The sequence below is a fragment of the Calonectris borealis genome, chromosome 22 (genome assembly GCF_964195595.1).
Source record: "Calonectris borealis chromosome 22, bCalBor7.hap1.2, whole genome shotgun sequence".
NCBI lineage: Eukaryota > Metazoa > Chordata > Aves > Procellariiformes > Procellariidae > Calonectris > Calonectris borealis.
In genome coordinates this window covers 4328073-4349716 of record NC_134333.1, presented here as the reverse complement: position 1 = coordinate 4349716, position 21644 = coordinate 4328073, and the positions used below count along the sequence as shown (strand labels likewise).

At 52.4% G+C, this 21644-nt stretch overlaps 3 pseudogenes; all 3 read right to left on the bottom strand.

The window, feature by feature from the left end:
- Positions 1–904: 904 nt before the first annotated feature.
- LOC142091782 (cyclin-Y-like protein 1 pseudogene) lies at positions 905–1590 on the bottom strand (annotated as a pseudogene).
- Positions 1591–4671: 3081 nt separating this feature from the next.
- On the bottom strand, positions 4672–6997 carry LOC142091781 (feather keratin Cos2-3-like; annotated as a pseudogene).
- A 3191-nt stretch (positions 6998–10188) lies between these two features.
- On the bottom strand, positions 10189–10964 carry LOC142092107 (feather keratin Cos2-3-like; annotated as a pseudogene).
- Between the last annotated feature and the right edge of the window lie 10680 nt (positions 10965–21644).

Sequence of the window (21644 nt, the reverse complement as noted above, 5' to 3'; positions counted from 1 at the left end):
CCTCCTCCCGTTTTGTTGAGGAGGGGGATTGAGAAAGAGTGGATGGGCATCTGGGAGCCAACCAAGGTCGAACCCACTAAAGGACCTGACAAAGCTACTCCAAACAGGACAATATGATGCCCTCGAGGAACATAAACATGAGCAAGAAATAATAAGGTGGAGGACAGGACCAGGAACACAGCCAGGAGAGAACATGGACAAGATTCCCATTTGACACCTTTCTGAGAATTAGGAAATTGCAATTATTCTTGGAAAGAATAAAATCACACAAAGGACAATAGCATGGCTCAGAGTCAAAAAGGACCACACTTCCAAAAAAATTCTCATTATCTTCTTCAAACTGTCAAGAGCTGCAGGTCAGGAATAGCTGAACTGGAAAAAAAAACCACCTCACTTTTTGTTATTTTTATAGCATCCTTAAATTCCATATATGTTCACTTTTGTTTTAAGAGAACGCATTCTGGGGACAGAATTGGCTTAGTGCAGATGATCACGCAGGTGATTATTTTCAATCTCCAGTCAAAATTTTTGTTAGTTAAGGCCTTCCTTCAGGCAGAATTTTTTTTCACTTTGAGATAATCTCTTCTGTAATTTTTAGAGCCATGGCAAAGGAGAACAAGACACCTGTAACTGATCTCATTTCCCTGGGCTTCCTGACCTGCCTAGGTGGGCACATGGACCCATGTGCCATTATGTTCTCCATGTATCTTCTAACCCTGGTAGGGAATGACCTCTTCATTGTCACTCTGTGGAGCAATCAGCACCTGTAGACCTTGCTGCATTTCTTCTTCCTCATCAGGTTTCCTTTGGGGAGATCTGGTACACCACCACCATTGTGTCAAAAATGATGACGACTTTCCTTGTCACCAGCAAAATCATGTGTGTTGCCTGCTGGCTGGCACAGTCATGTTCCCCTTTCTTCCTGGCTATTACTGCGTTTATGGTCCTTCAATAAGTCCTTCAATGTTTGGCAATAATCCGCATTCCCCACAGCCTGATCATCCCTACTTTAGAAGCCAGCATTATAGCTCCTAGGACTATCCTCTTACAGTTAAAGGCCTTTCCAAATAAACCAAATTGCATATTCAGCTGTCAGCTGTGCAGCACTGAAAAGCGTCCGAACAAACCAGTACATGTGCTTGTAATAGGGGCCATGCTTGTAGTAATCATCTGGAACATCTTCCTGTGTGAGAGGATGAGATTTTTCCTCAAAAATATCCAATCATCTGTCTGAATCTCTGTTCTTTATATGGTAGAATATTGCTAATGTTGCACTTTGTTGTGCTTCTAAGATTAAGTTGATTGACTGTGCAGTCCTCTATAAATATTGTTGAGCGTGAGCTGTATGTTTTTGTAACATACAAAACATGGTTGATATGGTTACTCCTCCTCTTCTCTTGTACATCTATTTCAGACTTGCTCAGGAAAACTGTGCTTGCTCTGGGATGATCAGGTGGATCACCCTAAATCACCTAGGAACATCTGGTCGCTGATGTGCTGCTGGTGGAGGCTGCCACTACTGGGATCTGAGTCCCCCGACTCAGCCTCCGCTGATCCTGATCTGCCGCCTACTGCCACCACCTTGTACATGTCAAAGATGACCAAAGGGCTGGAGAACCTGTCCTATGAGGAAAGACTGAATGAGTTAGGTGTTTTCTCCCTGGAGAACACAAGGCTTGAGGGGGACCTCATCACAATATTCCAGTACTTAAAGGGTGGCTACAAAGAGGATGGAGGCTCCCTCATCCCAAGGAGCCACATGGAGAAGACAAGGGCCAATGAGTACAAGTTGCACCGGGAGAGGTTTCATCTCAACAGAAGAAATACATTTTTTACAGGAAGAACAATCATTCATTGGAACAACTTCCCCTGGGACGTGGTAGAGTCCCCATTGCTGGAGGTTTTCAAGGTGCGATTGGACAAGGTGGTGGATAATGTCACCTAGGCTCCCTTTCCCATGAAAGATTGGACCAGATGATCTTTTGAGGTTGTGATGAGTTGACCTTGGCTGGCTGCCAGGTGCCCACCAAGCCATTCTATCACTCCCTCTTCTCAACTGGACAAGGGGAGGAAATATGATGAAAGGCTCATGGGTCGAAATAAGGACAGGGAGATCACTCAGCAATTACCATCACAGGTAAAATAGAGTCAACTTGGGGAAATTAATTTAGTTTATTGACAATTAACCACAGAGTAGAATAATGAGAAACAAGAAAAAATCTAAAACCACCTTCCTCCAAACCTTCCCTTCTTCCTGGGCTCAACTTCACTCCCGTCGTCTCTACCTTCTCCCCTTTGAGTGGCTCGGGGGACGGGGAATGGGTTGCGGTCAATTGATTACGCGTAGTCTCTGCCTCTCCTTCCTCCTCAAGCTGCTTCCCTGCTCCACAGTGGGGTCCCACCCATGGGAGACAGTCCTTCACAAAATTCTCCAACGTAGATCCTTCCCAAGGGCTGCATTTCTTCATGAACTGCTCCAGCGCAGATGCCTTCCAAAGGGTGCAGTTGTTCAGGAACAGACTGCCCCAGCGTGAGTCCCCAATGGGGTCACGAGTCCTTCCATAAGAGATGTTCCAGTGTGGGCTTCTCTCCACGGGACCGCAGTTCCTGCCAGGAACCTGTTCCAGCGCAGGCTCTTCACAGGGTCACAGCTTACTTCAGGGTACATCCACCTGTTCTGGCATGGAGTCCTCCATGGGCTGCAGGGTGGATATCTGCTCCTGCAGGGACACAACATGCAGTCTCTGCCTCCTGTGACCTCCCTTTCTTGCTTTATGTACACGGAGAAAGGCCAAGAAAGCCTGCCCACCTATGCGGGCCATCATCCCTGAATGTATTCCCTTATGATGCAGTGTTGCTGGTGACTGGGATGGGACACAAGTTCCTCATGTCCAAGACAATGCCACCACTCAGCCCTAGTCTTCCTTTTATCCCTGACATACCTATAGAAGCTTTTCTTGTTGCCTTTGATGTCCCTGGCCAGATTTAATTCTATCAGGGCTTTAGCTTTCCTAACCTGAACCCAGACTGCTCAGACAATTTCTCTGTGTTCCTCCCAGGATACCTGTCCTTGCTTCCACCCTCTGTAGGCTACCTTTTTGTGTTTGAGTTTGTCCATACAGGCCTCCTGGTGTTTTTGCCTGACTTCCTCTTTGATAGAGCATCGCTCCTGAGCTTGGAGGAGGTGATCCTTGAACATTAACCAGCTTTCTTGAGGCCCTCTTCCTTCCAAGGCTTTATCCCATGGTACTCTACCAAGCAGATCCCTGAAGAGGCCAAAGACTGCTCTGCTGAAGTCCAGGGTAGTGAGCTTGCTGTTCATCATCCTCACTGCCCTAAGGATCATGAACCCCACCATTTCATGGTCACTGTAGCCAAGGCTGCCGTTGAGCTTCACATTCCCCACCAGCCCTTCCTTGTTGGTGAGAACAAGGTCCAGCATAGCACCTCTCCTCATTGGCTCCTCTGTCAGTTGGAGAAGAAATTTATCATCGATGCATTCCCGGAACCTCTAGGATTGCTTATGCTCTGCTGTGTTGTCCGTCCAAGAGGTATCGGGGTGGTTGAAGTCCCCCATGAGGGCCAGGGATTGTGAACATGAAGCTGCTCCTATTTGTCTATGGAGGCCTTCATCCACTCGGCCTTCCTGGTCGGATGGCCTCCAGGACATCCCATCTATAATGCCACATGTCCCTGCCCTCCCTTTAATCCTGACCCATATGCTCTCGGTCGCCTCCTCAGCCATCCCCAGGCGGAGCTTCATGCACTCCAACTGGTCATTGACATAGAGGGCGATACCCCCTTGTCGTCTCCCCTGCCTGTCCTTCCTAAAGAGCCTTTATCCTTCCATTCCAACAATCCAATCACAGGAGCCCTCCCAGCATAACTCCGTGATGCCATAAGGTCGTAGCCCTGCAGGTGTGCGAATGTCTCTAGTTCGTTTTGTTTATTCCCCATGCTAAGTGTATTTTCATAGAGGCATTTAATTAGGGCCTCCTCATCGGCCTGTGCCCCATCTCATCTCGTGGGCCCTCATCTGGGCCCCATCTCATCTGCCTGTGCCCATGTGTGCTGGCCATGGACCCTAGATCGGGTAACGGAGGGGAGCGGAAGGCAGAGATGAGGCTGTGGACTGTCCCCAGGCGCTATTGTGTCCCCATCCCCACTCCTGCCATCCCTTTGAGCCTCACTGATGGCCATTGGAGGTGGAGGAGCTAGGGATGTCTTCCTCAGCTCCAAGGGCAAGGGCACAAACCAAAATCCACTGCAGGGAGTCCCACCCTCCCCTTCCTCCCCCTTTTTCCCTCAGCAGACTGGAAGAGTTGCCACAGAAGGAAGGAGGACTCGGAGGCCCAGGCTTGAATGCAGCACAACTTTAATGAGTCTAAAGAAGAAAAGGAGGTGGCTCACAGGGAGCACGAGGGACAGCCACTAAGATGCAGTGGAGCTCCTGCAGGGTGTCCTGCCCTTGCAGAGGGAGGGAGGCCAACAGGTCCCCACAAGGCTGGCATTGGGAGGTGGCAACAGGAAAGGTAAGGAAGAGAGAGAAGAGAGTAGAAGAAGGAAACAAAGTCCCAAAGCTCTAAATACAATGCCCTGAAACTCTATCTCCTGTCCAGCACCATGTTCTGAGGTCTTGGAGCCTCTTGCCCAAGGACGTTGCCAGCAGCTCTAGCAGGGTTGACATCTGTTGCCACAGTAGCGGCTGGTAATGCAGGAGAGGTCACAGCACCCAGAGTTGATGGGAACTCCATTACAGCTGAGGATGCTGCCAACAGCAGCAGAGGTGGAGGATCCCACAACGGTGTTCTGTGGGTAGGAGCTGAGGATGGGGCCGGGCAGGGTCACCACCACGGGAGAGGGCTCAATGACAACGATGGAGCTCTGGCACTGCCTGAAACAGGGCTCATTGCAACTGTTGGCCAGCGGGGTCGGGCCGCAGGGCTGGCAGGGTTGGCAGGGCTGGCAGGGCTGGCAGGGCTCGCAGGGCTGGCACTTCTCGTAGCAGGACATGTCTCTGGGTCAGAGGAGCACCTGGGAGAGAGGGCAGGGGGAAGCAGGAAATGAGGACACATGGGGAGCAGCACTGCATCCAACCACAGTGGAGTCAAGGTACCTCCTGGCCCAGCATACGCTGCCCAGCTCAAATCCCAGGAGACACTTCAACTAAGTCCCAGCCTCTCTCTGCGGAATACCTGCTCTCCCCTTCCCTCTCCCATGAGAAGCAGCTCCAGCCCTGGGCTAGGACAGCCCCTGTCAGCTGAGACACACAGGGAGGAAAGACCTGGTCTTGAAGGAGGAGGAGAAGAGGCTTCACACTCACCTGATTCCCAAGGAGAAGGAGGCGAGAGCAGTGGATGAGAGAGCAGAGAGCGGGGCTGCCTTTTATAGTAGTCCTGCACTGCCTCAGGCCCAGAAGCACCCTTTGTGGAAGTAATAATTTTCTGACCAGCATTTGCATTTTTCAAATGCAAAACATTCCAGCTAATGGTATGGGCTGTGTTCTGGTTTCCTGTTTCTCGTTTTCCTGCCTTTTCATTTCCTGGCTTATGCCACGTGCTTGTCCATATGAAGGCTTCCGTAAGTGCCGGGACGAGAGGCCTGAGGATTTCCGGGACAGAAACACGTCAGCGCAGGCAGAAGACTCAGCTCAAGTGCTGATGGCATCCCGTGCAGGCAGGTGATGTGCACCTGGGTCATTCCTGTGGTTTTGTTTTTGACCAAGTTGTCAGGAAATGGACACCGCTCTCATGCTTCTTGTGCCCAAGGACTACCATGTGAGAGTGTCGTGGTTTAACCCCAGGCAGCAACTAAGCACCACACAGCCATTCGCTCAGTCCCCCTCGGTGGGACGGGGGAGAGAATCAGAAGGGTAAAAGTGAGAAAACTCGTTGGCTGAGATAAAGATGGTTTAATACGGAAAGCAAAAGCCGCGCGCGCAAGCAAAGCAAAGCAAGGAATTCATTCACTACTTCCCATCGGCAGGCAGGTGTTCAGCCACCTCCAGGAAAGCCGGGGTCCATCACGCGTAACGATTACTTGGGAAGACAAACGCCATCACGCCGAATGTCCTCCCTTTCCTTCTTTGTCGCCCAGCTTTATATGCTGAGCATAACGTCATATGGCATGTAATCGTCCATTGGCCAGTTGGGCCAGCTGTCCTGGCCACTCTCCCCAACAGCCCCCCCGCTCACCCGGCAGGGCACAGGAAAATGAAAGTCCTTGACTAGCATAAACATTACTCAGCAACAACTAAAACATCAGTATGTTATCAACATTATTCTCATACTACATCCAAAACACAGCACCACATCAGCTAAGAGGAAGAAAATCAACTCCATCCCAGCCGAAACGAGGACAGAGAGTAGATGCCCCATATCTTCTTCTCTTGCTTCCCCCATCTTTCTCCGATGGTCGCTCATCGTTGCATGCAAGTGGGCTTCTGCTGGGACGGTTTGACACTGCTGCAACACTAACAATAGTGGTCTCAGGACTAGTGTTTTGGCTGGGCTCATTTGCCTCATCCCTCTCTGTGCAGCCTCTGCGGCTCCTCAGGCAACACCATGAGCATGTCTGGGGCCCGGTCCTTCCCTGTGGTACTTCAGTCCTGTTCTGCCACTGTGGTCCCCAGCATCTCCTCAACAGAGTCCACAGTTGATGCTGTTTTCCTGGCTTTAGGTGAGCGTACAGAGTTTTGCATGGTTCCACGCAGGCACGCATGAGCACACGTGTGTCAGTCTGTACTTGGGTGAGCCTCATCATGAGGGCATGTGCAGGTCATAGCAGGGGGACTCTGCCCTGGTGTGTCCATGAGCACCGCAGAGTAGCGGGTGGCCCTTGCCAGAAGGAGCCCGTCTACAGCTGAATGGTGGTGCCTTCGACCTGGCAGAGAGGTGCCCAGAGAACTGAACTGCAGTCTCTGCCTCCTGTGCCCTCCCTTTCTTGCTTTATGTACAGGGAGAAAGGCCAAGAAAGCCTGCCCACCTATGCGGGCCATCATCCCTGAATGTATTCCCTTATGATGCTGTGTTGCTGGTGACTGGGATGGCACTAAGGCTCCCCATGTCCAAGACAATGCCACCACTCAGCCTGGTGCTGAGTGAGGCAGTGGCCGAGACCTTGCACCAAATGGGTATTGAACTGAAGGGACTGAGGTCCAGATGTTGCTCTGTTGTGAGATATAGAAGTGACTCTCTGTGGGTGGCACAGGGAAAGTCAAACAGCTGAGGACTCCTTTAGTGTTCAAGCAGCAGAACTTCCATGTCCCCCACAAAAAATGGAACCTGAGTGCTCAGCAACTGTGTCTAGGAAGGTAGGGACATGTGATTCAAGGTCAAACTGCACAAACTCTGCTGCTCTTTCATGAGGGAGGTCAGGCAAGTGCCTCTTTGCAACAGAGGCTGCAGGTATTTTGTAAGGGACCTAAGTGCATCCTCCATCCTCGTCTGCCTTGTCTCCAATGTAGCCCAGAGGTAGTATAGGTGAGGGCTACCCTCTTCCCTTTGTTGACCTTGCTGAGATCATCCTGCTGGAAGGCTTCAGCCAGAGCCAACTCCCCTTCCCATGGGAGCAGCTTTCAAGCTTAAGTTCTAGTGCTTGGCCCCAACCTTAGTTACAGCTCTGGCTGTGACACATTTGTGCCTCTACCTGGCCATGGACCCCACTGATTTCAGTTTGGACCCTGACATGCTGGTGACTTCCCAGCTTGGCCTGAGACCCTCCAGAGGGGTGCTCAGCTTAGTGAGTGTCCCTCCATAGATTAGCTCCCTTGGGCAAAGACAATGGTACCTCTCACCCAGCATTCTCTCCTCTTCCCAATCACATTTGATGAAATCCCTACCCATGGTCTATATTATAGCTAACAGGCACCTTGAACATTTGAAGTAGGCAATTAAGAATGAGGCAGTTAAGAAACCAATGCACCCAGGAATTACCACACATACAATGAGGTGCAATGGGAATCAGCCATTTAATTGCAATGGTCAGTTCTAGCAAACCAGAAATCCACCCGCTCCGGCATGGGGTCCTCCATGGGCTGCAGGGTGGATCTCTGCTCCTGCAGGGAGCATCACCATGATCTTCATCATGAGCTGCGGGGGACTCTCTGCTCTGGCGCCTAGAACACCTCCTCCCCCTTCTTCACTGACCTTGTGTCCCGGTTTCGGCTGGGATAGGGTTAAATTTCTTCCTAGTGCTGTGTTTTGGATTTAGTATGAGAAGAATGTTGATAACACCCTGACGTTTTCAGTTGTTGCTAAGTGCCCTCCTAGACCAAGGACAGCTTCTGGCATCTTCTCACAGAAACCTGCAGATCCCTCCTCTACCAAAAACTTGCCACATAAGCCCAATACAACCTTCCAACCTGGACTATTCCATGATTCTATGATCCTCTCAGTGATGTCCTTCAATTGTGATGTCACCATATGCAAACTGCGCCACCGCACCACTGTCATGACAAAGAAAATCTGCGTTCTAAAAGAGTGTATTGCAATGAAGACTAACATTTTTTTCAGAGAAAATGGGATGCTGCATGGCTAATATCCTTTTCATTTCATAGACTTGTTCACCTAGAGAGACATACACTGCAGGCAAGGAATAGCAAAGACTGCAGTACTGGGAAGACCCTGAGCTGCATGTGAGGAGCAGTGGTGGTGTGAGGAGAGCTCGGGCTGGCCCTGCCTCAGAGCACTTGTGGAGCCAGGGAAGCTGAGTATGGGCAGAGTCATCACCTGTGTTTGTTGGATCGGTGCTATGGTTGGATCGGTGACTATCCTGTACCGCCGTGTCACTAGGGCACAAGCGAAGCTGGAACCGTGGGGCTGCCAGTGGGGGTAATGTGAAGAGGAACTGGAGATGCCTGGGTGCTGGCAACTGACCCCAGTGTCTCATTAGGCAGCAGGTCTCATTAGGAGGAGGTGAAGCCTTGGTTTCTGTGCACAGCAAGAATGTGCCCAGTGCCCAGAGAGGTGGAGGAAGATGGTGTCTCTGCCCCAAATTGAGGGCAGGAGGAGCATGAGTGGAACCTCATGTGGTTCAGGGGGCGCTGTGTGCCTGAGCCTTTATTTTGAGCCCAGCAGTGCCTTCAGGAGTTCCTTTTCTGCACCCAGGAGACCACCGATACCTGATTGCCCAGAGCTGAAGGCCAAGGTCTAAAAAGAAATTTTCAAGTATCATTGAAAAACATACCTAAATGTTGACATTAATAGTGAAGCCACAAGTCATTTGGACAGGAAGATGGACACCTGAAACAAGCCATGAGAAGGCAGGGGTCATTGGACCACATAGAGCCCAAGTCGCTGTGGGGATGCTCTGTGCACTGTTGCCATCTGCCCAGTCACCATCTGCCTGTAAATGGGGTGGTGGCCAGAAAGTGGGTCTTTGGTCACTGGGTGCTCTCCTGGAGCTGCAGTGCCCATGGGGGTGTTGGGTTGACAGGGAGTGGGGACTCCATTGTGTAGCCTGAGTGTGGCTGATAGCAGTCCTAACTTGTGAATTACCTCAGCCCTGCATATCTGGAGAGCTCCTGGGCCCTGCCAGGTGCTGAAGGACTGTATGAGGTACCTATCTCATCTGCCTGTGCCCATGTGTGCTGGCCATGGACCCTAGATCGGGTAACGGAGGGGAGCAGAGATGAGGCTGTGGACTGTCCCCAGGCATTATTGTGTCCCCATCCCCACTCCTGCCATCCTTTGGAGCCATCTCCTCACTGATGGCCGTTAGCTGTGGAGCAACCAGGGGTGTCTTCCTCAGCTCCAAGGGCAAGGGCACAAACCAAAATCCACTGCAGGGAGTCCCACCCTCCCCTTCCTCCCCCTTTTTCCCTCAGCAGACTGGAAGAGTTGCCACAGAAGGAAGGAGGACTCGGAGGCCCAGGCTTGAATGCAGCACAACTTTAATGAGTCTAAAGAAGAAAAGGAGGTGGCTCACAGGGAGCACGAGGGACAGCCACTAAGATGCAGTGGAGCTCCTGCAGGGTGTCCTGCCCTTGCAGAGGGAGGGAGGCCAACAGGTCCCCACTAGGCTGGCGTTGGTAAGTGGCAACAGGAAAGGTAAGGAAGAGAGAGAAGAGAGTAGAAGAAGGAAACAATGTGCCAAAGCTCTAAATACAATGCCCTGAAACTCTATCTCCTGTCCAGCACCATGTTCTGAGGTCCTGGAGGTTCTTGCCCAAGGATGTTGCCAGCAGCTCTAGCAGGGCCGACATCTGTTGCCACAGTAGCGGCTGTAAATGCAGGAGAGGTCACAGCACGGAGTGTTGATGGGCACTCCATCACAGCTGAGGATGCTGCCAACAGCAGCAGAGGTGGAGGATCCCACAACGGTGTTCTGTGGGTAGGAGCTGAGGATGGGGCCGGGCAGGGTCACCACCACGAGAGGGGGCTGAATGACGACGTTGGAGTTCTGGCACTGCCTGACACAGGGCTCATTGCAGCTGTTGGCCAGCGGGGTCGGGCCACAGGGCTGGCAGGGTTGGCAGGGCTGGCAGGGCTCACAGGGCTGGCACTTCTCGTAGCAGGACATGTCTCTGGGTCAGAGGAGCACCTGGGAGGGAGGGCAGGGGGAAGCAGAAAATGAGGACACATGGGGAGCAGCACTGCATCCAACCACAGTGGAGTCAAGGTACCTCCTGGCCCAGCATATGCTGCCCAGCTCAAAGCCCAGGAGACACCTCAACTAAGTCCCAGCCTTTCTGCGGAAGACCTGCTCTCCCCTTCCCTCTCCCATGAGAAGCAGCTCCCAGCCCTGGGCTAGGACAGCCCCTGTCAGCTGAGACACACAGGGAGGAAAGACCTGGTCTTGAAGGAGGAGGAGAAGAGGCTTCACACTCACCTGATTCCCAAGGAGAAGGAGGCGAGAGAAGTGGATGAGAGAGCAGAGAGCGGGGCTGCCTTTTATAGTAGTCCTGCACTGCCTCAGGCCCAGAAGCACCCTTTGTGGAAGTAATAATTTTCTGACCAGCTCATGTCAAATGCAAAACATCCCAGCTAATGGTATGGGCTGTGTTCTGATTTCCTGTTTCTGGTTTTCCTACCTTTTCATTTCCTGGCTTTCATTTCCTGCCTCCTGCTTGTCCATATGAAGGCTTCCGTAAGTGCCGGGTTGAGAGGCCCGAGGATTTCCGGGGCAGAAACACGTCAGCGCAGGCAGAAGACTCAGCTCAAGTGCTGATGGCATCCCGTGCAGGCAGGTGATGTGCACCTGGGTCATTCCTGTGGGCTTGCTTGTGACCAACTTGTCAGGAAATGGGCACCATTCTCATGTTTCTCATCCAGATGCCCAAGGACTGTCATGTGAGAGGAGATGCCATATCCTCTTCTCTTGCTCCCCCCCATCTCTCTCTGATGGTCGCTCACTCTTGCATGCAGGTGGGCTTCTGCTGGGTGAGTTTGACACTGCTGCAGCACTAACGGGGCTCTCAGGACAATTTTGCTGAGCTCATTTGCCTCATCCCTCTCTGTGCAGTCTCTGCGGCTCCTCAGGCAACACCAACAAGGAGGGAAGTTGAGGCTGTGAGATGAGGATGGCGTAAAGGTATTTCAGGGTTTTTTTGGCTGTTTCTCACCATCCTGTTCTACTTTTCATTGGTAATAATTTAAATGAAACTTCCCCAAGTGAGGTCTGTTTTGCCTGTGATGTTAATTGGCCAGTAAACCCCCTATCATTATCTCGACCCACAACCTTTCTCACCTTTGTCCTAGTTTTGGCTGGGATAGAATTAATTTTCTTCCTAGTAGCCGGTGTAGCGCTCTATTTTGGATTTAGTATGAGAATAATGTTGATAACACCCTGGTGTTTTAGTTGTGGCTAAGTAGTGCTTGAGTAGTCAAGGACTTTTCTGCTTCCCATGCTCTGCCAGGTGCACAAGAAGCTGGGAGGGATCATAGCCAGGGCAGATAATCCAAGCTGGCCAAAGGGATATTCCATGCCATATGACATCATGCTCACTATATACACTGCGGGGAGTTGGCTGGAGGGCAGCGATTGCTGCTCGGGGATGGGCTGGGCATTGGGCGGCGGGTGGTGAGCAGTTGCATTGTGCATCCCCTTTTTGTGTATTCTTTTATCATCATCATTATTATTATTATGTTATTTTCCTTTGCTGTCCTATTAAACTGTCTTTATCTCAGCCCATGGGTTTTACATTTTTTTTTCCCGATTCTCTCTCCCATCCCACTGGGGTCAGGGGGGAAGGTGAGAGGGCAGCTCTGTGGGATTGAACCATGACAATCTTACTTTCTCGTGCTGTCCCATAGATGAGGGAGAAATAGAAGTAATTAGAAGTGCCGTGAGCGTTTGTCATTTACATGCTTTTTTTCTGCTTGTATCTGTGCCATCAGGAGCAGTCTCTTTCTCCCACTGTTGTTCCCCTCAGAGGGTGGTGGGCAATGATGTCAATTGGCCTTTGTGCTTGTGTACCTGGGAACTAGTGGCAGGTTTACAGCCATGGCAGAGCACAGCCCACCAACCCTCCTGCCGTAGCCTCCAGTGAACAAGGAGACCCCAAAGACCATGTGGGAGGAAAGCTGTGAATGGGACCTACTGTGCTGATGACCTGCTTGCTTCAGCTCTTTCTGCCTCTGTTAGCAAGGGTCCTGCATGAGAACTGATGACAGAGAAGAAACACCTGCTCCCTTGGTTGTCTCAGACCCCATTCACCTGCATTTCTTTCCCCAACCATCCATCCCTTATCACCTCTCTTTTCCAGCCCATTCCCTCTCAATGTTTCACAGATAGGTCAGTGCAGAAGATGTCGGCTGTCTTTGTAGAACCAAATTTCCGCGATTCAAGCACTAAAGGCTGTTCCCCATGAGCTGTAGGCTTCGGGAGAGGAGGGAGCTAGGAGGAGAAACCCAGTAGAGTTCTCCTCTCTTGGCATGCTGGCAGGAGGCCCTTCTGGGCAAGGCTGAGCTCTGGGGAAAGGGCCCTCCGTTCTCCCCTGGCACCCCTATTTCCACTGCAGATCCACAGAGGCTCTTTCTGTGAGGGGTTGGGGGTAGTGGCCTGAGGGAAAAGGGGAAGGTGGTGAGAGAGCTTCTGCCATGGAACTGTTCTTCCCCTTCACCCCCGGATGGGATTGCACTTGCCATGAGCTGCAGAGAGCGAGCATGGGCTGTTCTGATCGGTGCTCTCTCTACAGTACCATGGGAGGAACTGTCAGACGCTCATCTGTGTCATCTTGCAGGCCCATGCAAATAACCTGTCTGTCCTGGAGCTGCTCTGTCTGATGGGAGTTGGGGATGTGCAGTCTGCAAGACACCTCAGCCCTGCAAACCTGTGTAACCAACCGCTGGGCTGCACGGAGCACCGTATGGGTGTGACGGAAGAATAGGAGGCTTGCCCTAGCTATCCTTGCCCTTGGGTGCATGCCATGCCCCCTCCTTCTGGAGATGGGTAGGAAGGTGAGGAGGAGGACGCTCTGGCGATTTCTCCTACCATGCCCTCCTTCCATCCTCATGGCCATCTTGGGTCTGAGCCGTCTCCCCCAGCACAGCTCCTTCCAGAGCAAGAGGAACTGCCTTGAGTGTTTGTGGGGCTGCTGACCTCCCAGGACCTCCTGCAGCACTGGGGTCCTCCCATGAAGACAGCACAAGTTGGGATCACCATCTGTGAAGCCAAGGGGAGTATTTCTGGGCAGAGATGCAGCAAGGGAAGGGCTGATGGTCACTGGCTGTGCAGGAGCCAGAGGTGCTATCCTCAGCTCCAAGGGACCGTGATTGAAAGAGGCCTACAGGCAGTGTGTCCTGCCCTCCCAATCCTCTAGGAATGAGAAAGGGTCCACTTGCTCACCCATTTATTCCCTCCCAGCTCATCTTCTTTCTCCCTGGACACCTTTAGAATCTTAGAGTCAGAGAATCATAGAGTCGTGTACGTTGGAAAAGACCTTTAAGATCATCAAGTCCAACCATTAACCTAGCCCTGTGAAGTCCACCACTAAGCCATGTCCCTGAGCACCCCATCTATAAGTCTTTTAAGTACCTCCAGGGATGGTGACTCCACCACTTGCCTGGGCAGCCTATTCCACTGCTTGACAACCCTTTCACTGAAGAAATTTCTCCTAATATCCAATCAAAACCTCCCCTGGGGCAACTTGAGGCCATGTCCTCCTGTCCTATTACTTGTTGCTTGGGAGAAGAGACCAACACCCACCTCGCTACAACCTCCTTTCAGGTAGTTGTAGAGAGTGATAGCAATAAGGTGTCCCCTGAGCCTCCTTTTCTCCAGGCTAAACAACCCCAATTCCTTCTGCAGCTCCTCATAAGACTTGTGCTCTAGACCCTTCACCAGCTTCGTTGCCCATCTTTGGACAGGCTCCAGTGCCTCAATGTCTTTCCTGTAGTGAGGGGCTCAAAACTGAACACCGGTGCGAGCACACCAGTACTGTACACTGAACACCAGTTGTTTCACAAACAACAGGTCCAGTGGGGCGCCTTTCCTACTTGGCTCCCCCAGCAACTGTGTCAAGGAGTTATCTTCCACACATTCCAGAAACCTCCTAGACTGTTTCCTCTCTGCTGTATTGTATTTCCCAGCAGACATCTAGTAAATTGAAGTCCCCCATGAGATCAAGGGCTAGTGATTCTGAGACTTCCCCCAGCTGCTTATAGAATATTTTGTCTTCATCCTGGTTGGGTGCTCTATAACAGACTCCCACCATGATATCTGCCTTCCCCCTGATTCTTACCCATAAGCACTCAACCCTATCGTCACTATCCTTAAGCTCTAGACAGTCAAACACTCCCTAACATACATACCACTGCCTCTCCTTCCTTGCCTATCCCTTCTGAAGAGTTTGTAGCCATCCATTGCAGCACTTCAGTTGTGCGAGTCATCCCACCATGTTTCCATGATGGCAACTATATCATAGTTTTCCTGCTGCACAATGGCTTCCAGCATCTCCTGTTTGTTGCACTTCAGTTAGACTACTGATCCTGCCACCTTTTTGGGGGGAGAAGCCCTATTTCCTACCTGGCCATTCTCAGGCGCTTCCGTGGTTCCTAACACATCAATAACTCTTGCATCTTTGCTGCCACATCGATCTCCATCCCCTGCTTTCACTGAGATGGCACACTGAAGGATCTCACTAGCACACCATCCCTCAAACATCCAGAGGGGAAAGGACCACATAGAGCCAGATGCTGGGATGCAGCAGAGTTTAATGAGTCTAAAGAGGGAAACAAGATGTCTCTGAGGGGATGCCACAGTGAAAGGATCCCTATGGGCAACCAAGAGTCAGTGCCCCATGATCAAGGGAGAGTTCCCACAGGGTACTCCTCTGGCTGCCTGACAGAGGGAGAGGGGCAGGCAGGTCCCTCCCAAGCTGGTTTTGGTGGGCTTCATGGCCCAGGGAGCAGAAAACCACTAAGGAAAAGGAAGGAAAGGAGAGAATGGAGGAAGGGAATGGGAGGCATTGGCCATGTTTTCAGGGAGCCCAGGCTGGCCCCTTCCAAGGGCTGACACCCTTTGCAGGAGGTGCAGGCCGTGCTCAGCCTCTCTCAAAGCAATGGCCACGATCTCCGTTGTTCAGTTTGGCATCATCTTCTGGGTTCCCGGGGGTCCTTGTCTAGGCTGCCAGAAGTGGTTTTAGCAGGGGTGGCACCTTTTGCTGCCACAGTAGCGGCTGGTGATACAGGAGAGGTCACAGCACCCAGAGGTGATGGGCACTCCATCACAGCTGAGGATGCTGCCAGCAGCAGCAGAGGTGGAGGATCCCACAACAGCGTTCTGCGGGTAGGAGCTGAGGATGGGGCTGGGCAGGGTCACCACCACGGGGGAGGGCTGGATGACAACGGTGGAGCTCTGGCACTGCCTGACACAGGGCTCATTGCAGCTGTTGGCCAGCGGGGTTGGGCAGCAGGGCTGGCAGGGCTGGCAGGGCTGGCACTTGTTGGAGCAGGACGTGTCTCGGGGCTGATGCTGCACCTGGGAGAGAGGGCAGGGAGGAAGCAGAGCACAGGGACACCTGAGGAACAGCCTGCAACCCCACCAAAAGCAAGCCAAGACACCTGCTGGGTGGGGAGGTGGTGGCTGTGCAGGCGGGAACAAGGGCTTCTTTGCCTGACCCCAGCAGGATCCTTCAGATAGCAGCCAGGCCCCAGGATGCTCCTGCCTGTTCAGTAGCCAAAAAGCTACCTCAGCCCAGCCTCAGCCTCTTTCCATGACAGACCATTTCTCCTCTGTTCTCTCCCACGACCACGATCTCAGAGCATTAACATAAGACCAAGCAGCATGTATCAACTGAAGTTTCCTTGAAAGCAAGACCCTCTCCTGGAGGAGGAACTAGATGAGAAAAGGGGTTCCAACTCACCTGGTTCCCAAGGAGAAGGAGGTGACAGGAGGGGTTGAGAGAGCGACCAGTTGAACTGGCTTTTATACTGGCCTCAGGGCCCAAAGGCAGCTTCTGCACAAGCCACAATTTTCCTGCATGCTCCTAATGAATGGAAACATCTCAGGGATGTGTTACTGTTTCCCTCTATGCTGCCTTTGCATTTCCTCCTTTATGTCATGCCCATTTCATCAGGACGCTTCCTTTGAATGCTGGGATGAGAGGCCCCATGATTTCGGGGACAAGGATGCGTCAGTGCAGGCAGAAGACCCGGACTAATTGCCAGAGCGGTCCAATGGAGGCAGGTGATGTCCGCGTGGGGCACTCTGGTGGGTGTTTTTTCTGATCCTGCTGACAGGAAGGGCCCCAGCTGCTTCCAGTCCTGCAATCCTTGGCTCATTACCCAAGGGCTCCTGTGAGTGTGTGCCCTGTCCTCCTCTTTCCTTCCCTCCCGGCTCACTCCAACAGTCAGTGGCTGTTATCTTCCCAGGCAGGCGTGCTGCACTTCAGCTTTTCAACTCTCTTTTTCACCTTAAGCTGCCCTCAGGAGGAAGTTGCCAACCTCTTTGGTCTCCTCCTTTCTCTGGGCAGTCCCTGAGACTCCTTTAACAATGCTGCCCGTGCATCTGTCCTGCTTAGAGTCCCCCCGTTCCTGCTCTAGCAGGGAGGTCCCCAGCAGCTTCTTGTTCACACCCCTTCCTATTCCCTCTGCCCCCACGTGCTTATCTGCAATAATGTGCGTGGGAGCGTGATTGTGTACCAGCCTGGGTGATTATCTGCATGCGCATCTACGTGCTTGTATGCTTGTGTGTGCGCACACCTGGTGAGATCATGTTTCTGTGTATGTGTGTCTTTTTTTGCACAGGTGTGAGTACTTGTATGCAATCACACATATCTGTGTCCTTCTGCACATTTGCTTGTGTCTGTGCATCTGTGTATATTGTTGTGTACACTTGCGCATGTTGGGTACGTGTTAGTGCATGCGTGCGTGAACACAGTTGTGCCTGACCTCACACCTGGGCCCAGCCAGTTCCTTAGGCCCCTAGTGAAAACTCTCCACCACAGTGCCAGGCACTGGCACAGTCTCAGTCCCTCGTTGTCTGAGGGAACACGGACAGGGCCACAGCACTCAGGTCTCACTGAGGACAACCTTGAACACAGGCCAACTCTTTTCATGCTGCCTCCAGGCAGCCTTGAGGGGCTGAGCTGTTTCCCAGGGTTCTCACTCCTGCCTCATGTAAAAGCTTTGAGGCTACAGGGTTCTGCTGGCTCTGGGGGGATGGGAGAGCCCTCTCCCCCGACTGACCCTTGGCCAGAGCCAGGAGCTAAGGGAAAAAGAATGAGAGCCTGGGGAAACTGAGAGGAGGAAGGTGGTGAACATCAGGGCTGGAGCCAATGACACCCAAAAACAGCACCTACACGGCATGAGGTGTTGCCAGCATCACCTGGCATCTCCAAACAGGGGAAGTCACCCACTGGCTCTGCTCTGAAAAGCTTTTCCTTAAAAGCAAGCACCCTGGCAAAATGGTTTGGCATTTGCCCAATGAAGCCTTTCATCTGGAGAAGCTGCAGCCGCATGCTCTGACTCCTCCAGTGTGATTCCTGCCACGCCCAGCTGGCATCGGCCTGGGACCATGAGCATAGGGGATTCTCTTCCTCTGCCAGTCAGATTCCTCCCTGATGCCTTCAGTCTGCCGTCTCAAGCTCTCCATCATTCCTATTGATGCTTCCCCTCCTAACCGGGCAGCAGGGGGACCAGGAAGTGGAGACCTTCTGGCTTGTCTGGCCATGGGTCAGCAGGGGACTGTGGTGGACACAAGGACCCAGTGGGTCTACCATGCCTGCCCCAGTCCCCAGGGGTGGGCTCAAACTCTGCCTGTGCAACAGAGAGGCACATAGAAAGAAGGCTCAAGGGGGACCTTCAGGAGGCACTGCTCCAGCACTGCCCAACATGTCCTTCCAGAGCAGCTCTCACTTCTTAGCCAAGCACCCTTGACAGGGCACTCTGGGCACTGTGATTTCTCTCCCCTCCTTTCTCCCAAAGATGTTTGGGAAATACCTCTCCCCCTCAGAGAGGACAGACACCATCTTCATGGCCATCCAGGGCTCCGCACCGTTGGCAGCATCCTCAGCTGTGATGGAGTGCCCATCAACTGCTGGGTGCTGTGACCTCTCCTGCATTTACAGCCACTACTGTGGCAGCAGAAGGTGCCCCCCCTGCTAAAGCCCAGACAAGGGGGCTTGTGACAGCCCAGACAAGGACCCTCGGGAACCCAGAAGACGATGCCAGACTGAACGACAGAGATCGTGGCCATTGCTTTGAGAGAGGCTGGGTATGCCCTGCTCCTCCTGCTAAAGATGACAGCCCTTTGGAAGGGGCCAGCTGGGCTCTCTGAAAACATGGCTGATGCCTCTCACTCTCTCCCTCCACTCTCTCCTTTCCCTCCTTTTTCTTAGTTGTTTTCTGCTCCCCTGGGCCATGAGGCCCACCAAAGCCAGCTTAGGGTGGACCTACCTGCCCCGCTCCCTCTGTGGGGCTCTTGGCTGCCCATGGAGATCCTTTCACTGTGGCCTCCTCTCGGAGACATCTTGTTTCCCTCTTTAGATTCATTAAACTCTGCTGCATGCCAGCCTCTGGCTCTGTGTGGTCCTTTCCTCTCTGGGTGCTCTCTAAAGCTGTACAGGGAGAAAAAAGATACGGTGGGGAGGAGCAAATGGGTGAGCAAGTCTTTCTCCTTCCTAGAGCAATGGGAGAGCAGGACACACTGCCTGTGGGCCTCCTTTGGTCATGGTCCCTTGGAGCTGAGGACAGCACTGCTGGCTACTCCACAGCCAGTGACCATCAGCCCTTCCCTTGCTGCATCTCTGCCCAGAAATATTCCCCTTGGCTTCACAGATAGTGATCCCAACTTGTGCTGTCTTCATGGGAGGACCCCAGTGCTGCAGGAGGTCCTGGGAGGTCAGCAGCCCCACAAACACTCAAGGCAGTTCCTCTTGCTCTGGAAGGAGCTGTGCTGGGGGAGACGGCTCAGACCCAAGATGGCCATGAGGAAGGAAGGAGGGCATGGTAGGAGAAATCGCTTTGGTTAGAGCCCAGAGCCTCCTCCTCCTCACCTTCCCACCCATCTCCAGAAGGAGGGGGCATGGCATGCACCCAAGGGCAAGGATAGCTAGGGCAAGCCTCCTATTCTTCCGTCACACCCATACGGTGCTCCGTGCAGCCCAGCGGTTGGTTACACAGGTTTGCAGGGCTGAGGTGTCTTGCAGACTGCACATCCCCAACTCCCATCAGACAGAGCAGCTCCAGGACAGACAGGTTATTTGCATGGGCCTGCAAGATGACACAGATGAGCGTCTGACAGTTCCTCCCATGGTACTGTAGAGAGAGCACCGATCAGAACAGCCCATGCTCGCTCTCTGCAGCTCATGGCAAGTGCAATCCCATCCAGGGGTGCAGGGGAAGAACAGTTCCATGGCAGAAGCTCTCTCATCACCTTCCCCTTTTCCCTCAGGCCACTACCCCCAACCCCTCACAGAAAGAGCCTCTGTGGATCTGCAGTGGAAATAGGGGTGCCAGGGGAGAACGGAGGGCCCTTTCCCCAGAGCTCAGCCTTGCCCAGAAGGGCCTCCTGCCAGCATGCCAAGAGAGGAGAACTCTACTGGGTTTCTCCTCCTAGCTCCCTCCTCTCCCAAAGCCTAGAGCTCATGGGGAACAGCCTTTGGCTTCCAGACAGCCACCAGGCTGCTTGCTCTCTCTCTCTCTCCCGCTCCTCAACAGGACAGGACGAGAAAGTAAGGGGAAAAAGGTTGTTGCTCGAGGTAAAGACGAGGGATTACTTACCAATTACCATCACAGGCAAACCAGACTTGACGTCGGGAAGATTCATTTAACATATTGCCAATTAAAAGTAGAGCAGGATGGTGAGAAACAGCCAAAAAACCCCTAAAATACCTTCACTCCCTCTCCACCTCTTTTTTCACCTTCCCTCCTTCATTCACAGCTCTTCTACTTCCTCCTTGGTAGATCCTTTAGGAAGTGGACCAGATGGAGCTTGTTATGGTGATTTCCTTAACGTTATTACCATCAGATCTTAACTGCTGTATTTCACATTCCCCCTGGGCTTCTTTGACCCCCCAGGGCACTTTCCCAAAGGATTCTGCCTGGCAGGTCCCTGAGGGGACAAAAATCTGCTCTTATGGAGGGCAGGGTTGCAATCTTGCCTTCTGTTTTGCAGAGCCACTGCACGCTCCAGACATGAGAGCTATCCCAGCTTTTCTCCAAAACCCCAGTAAGATCATAGGGCTGCAAGTGTGCACAGACTTTTAGGCTGTCCTGCTCGTGTTCTGGCTCAGGCTCTTGTCTTACACGTCTGGGTTCAAGCTGGAAAGGCAAGTCAGTGAGTGGACTGGTTTTGCCTGGGACAGAGTTAAGTTTCTTCATAGTAGCTTCTATGGGGCTATGTTTTGGATTTGTGCTGAAAATAGTTTTGATAATACAGGGATGGTTTTTTGTTGTTGCTGAGCAGTGCTTGCACAGCATCAAGGCCTTTTCTGTTGCTCAGACTGCCCTGCCAGTGAGTAGGCTGGGAGTGCACAAGAAGTTGGGAGGAGACACAGCTGGCACAGCTGACCCCAACTGACCAAAGGGATATTCCATACCGTATAACGTCATGCTCCACAATAAAACTGGAGGGGTGAGGTTGGCGGGGGCTGTCGTTGCTCGGGGACTGGCTGAGCACCCGTCGGTTGGTAGTTGAGCAACTGTTTCCATTTGCATCACTTCTTTGTCTTGGTTTTATTTTCCTTTCTTCTTGGTGGTGTTTTTTTTTTCCTTGCAATTCTTTTTAATTACTAAACTGTCTTTATCTCAACCCATGATTCTTCTCACTTTTACCCTTCCGATTCTCGCCCCCATCCCACTTGGAGGGAGTAAGTGAGGGGCTGTGTGGTGCTTAGCTGCCAGCCGGAGTTAAAGAACAACAACAACAGTGAGTCAGAGAGCCATGGGAAGGGGAGTTGGCTCTGGCTGAAGCCTCCCAGCAGCACCATCTGGCAATGATGCCAGCAAGGCCAAAAAAGGAAGGGGGCAGCCCTCAGCTACGCTACCTCTAGGTTGGGTTGGTCCAACTATCCTACCTCTCACAGCGGAGCAACGTCTGGACCCCAGTCCCTTTAGTCCAAAACCCATTTGGTGCAAGGTCTTGGCCCCTGCCACACTCAGCACCAGGCTGATGAGCTCTAGAGTGCATCTGGCATTGTCAGGGACATGAGGAACTTGTGTCCCATGCCAGTCACCAGCAACACTGCATCATAAGGGAAT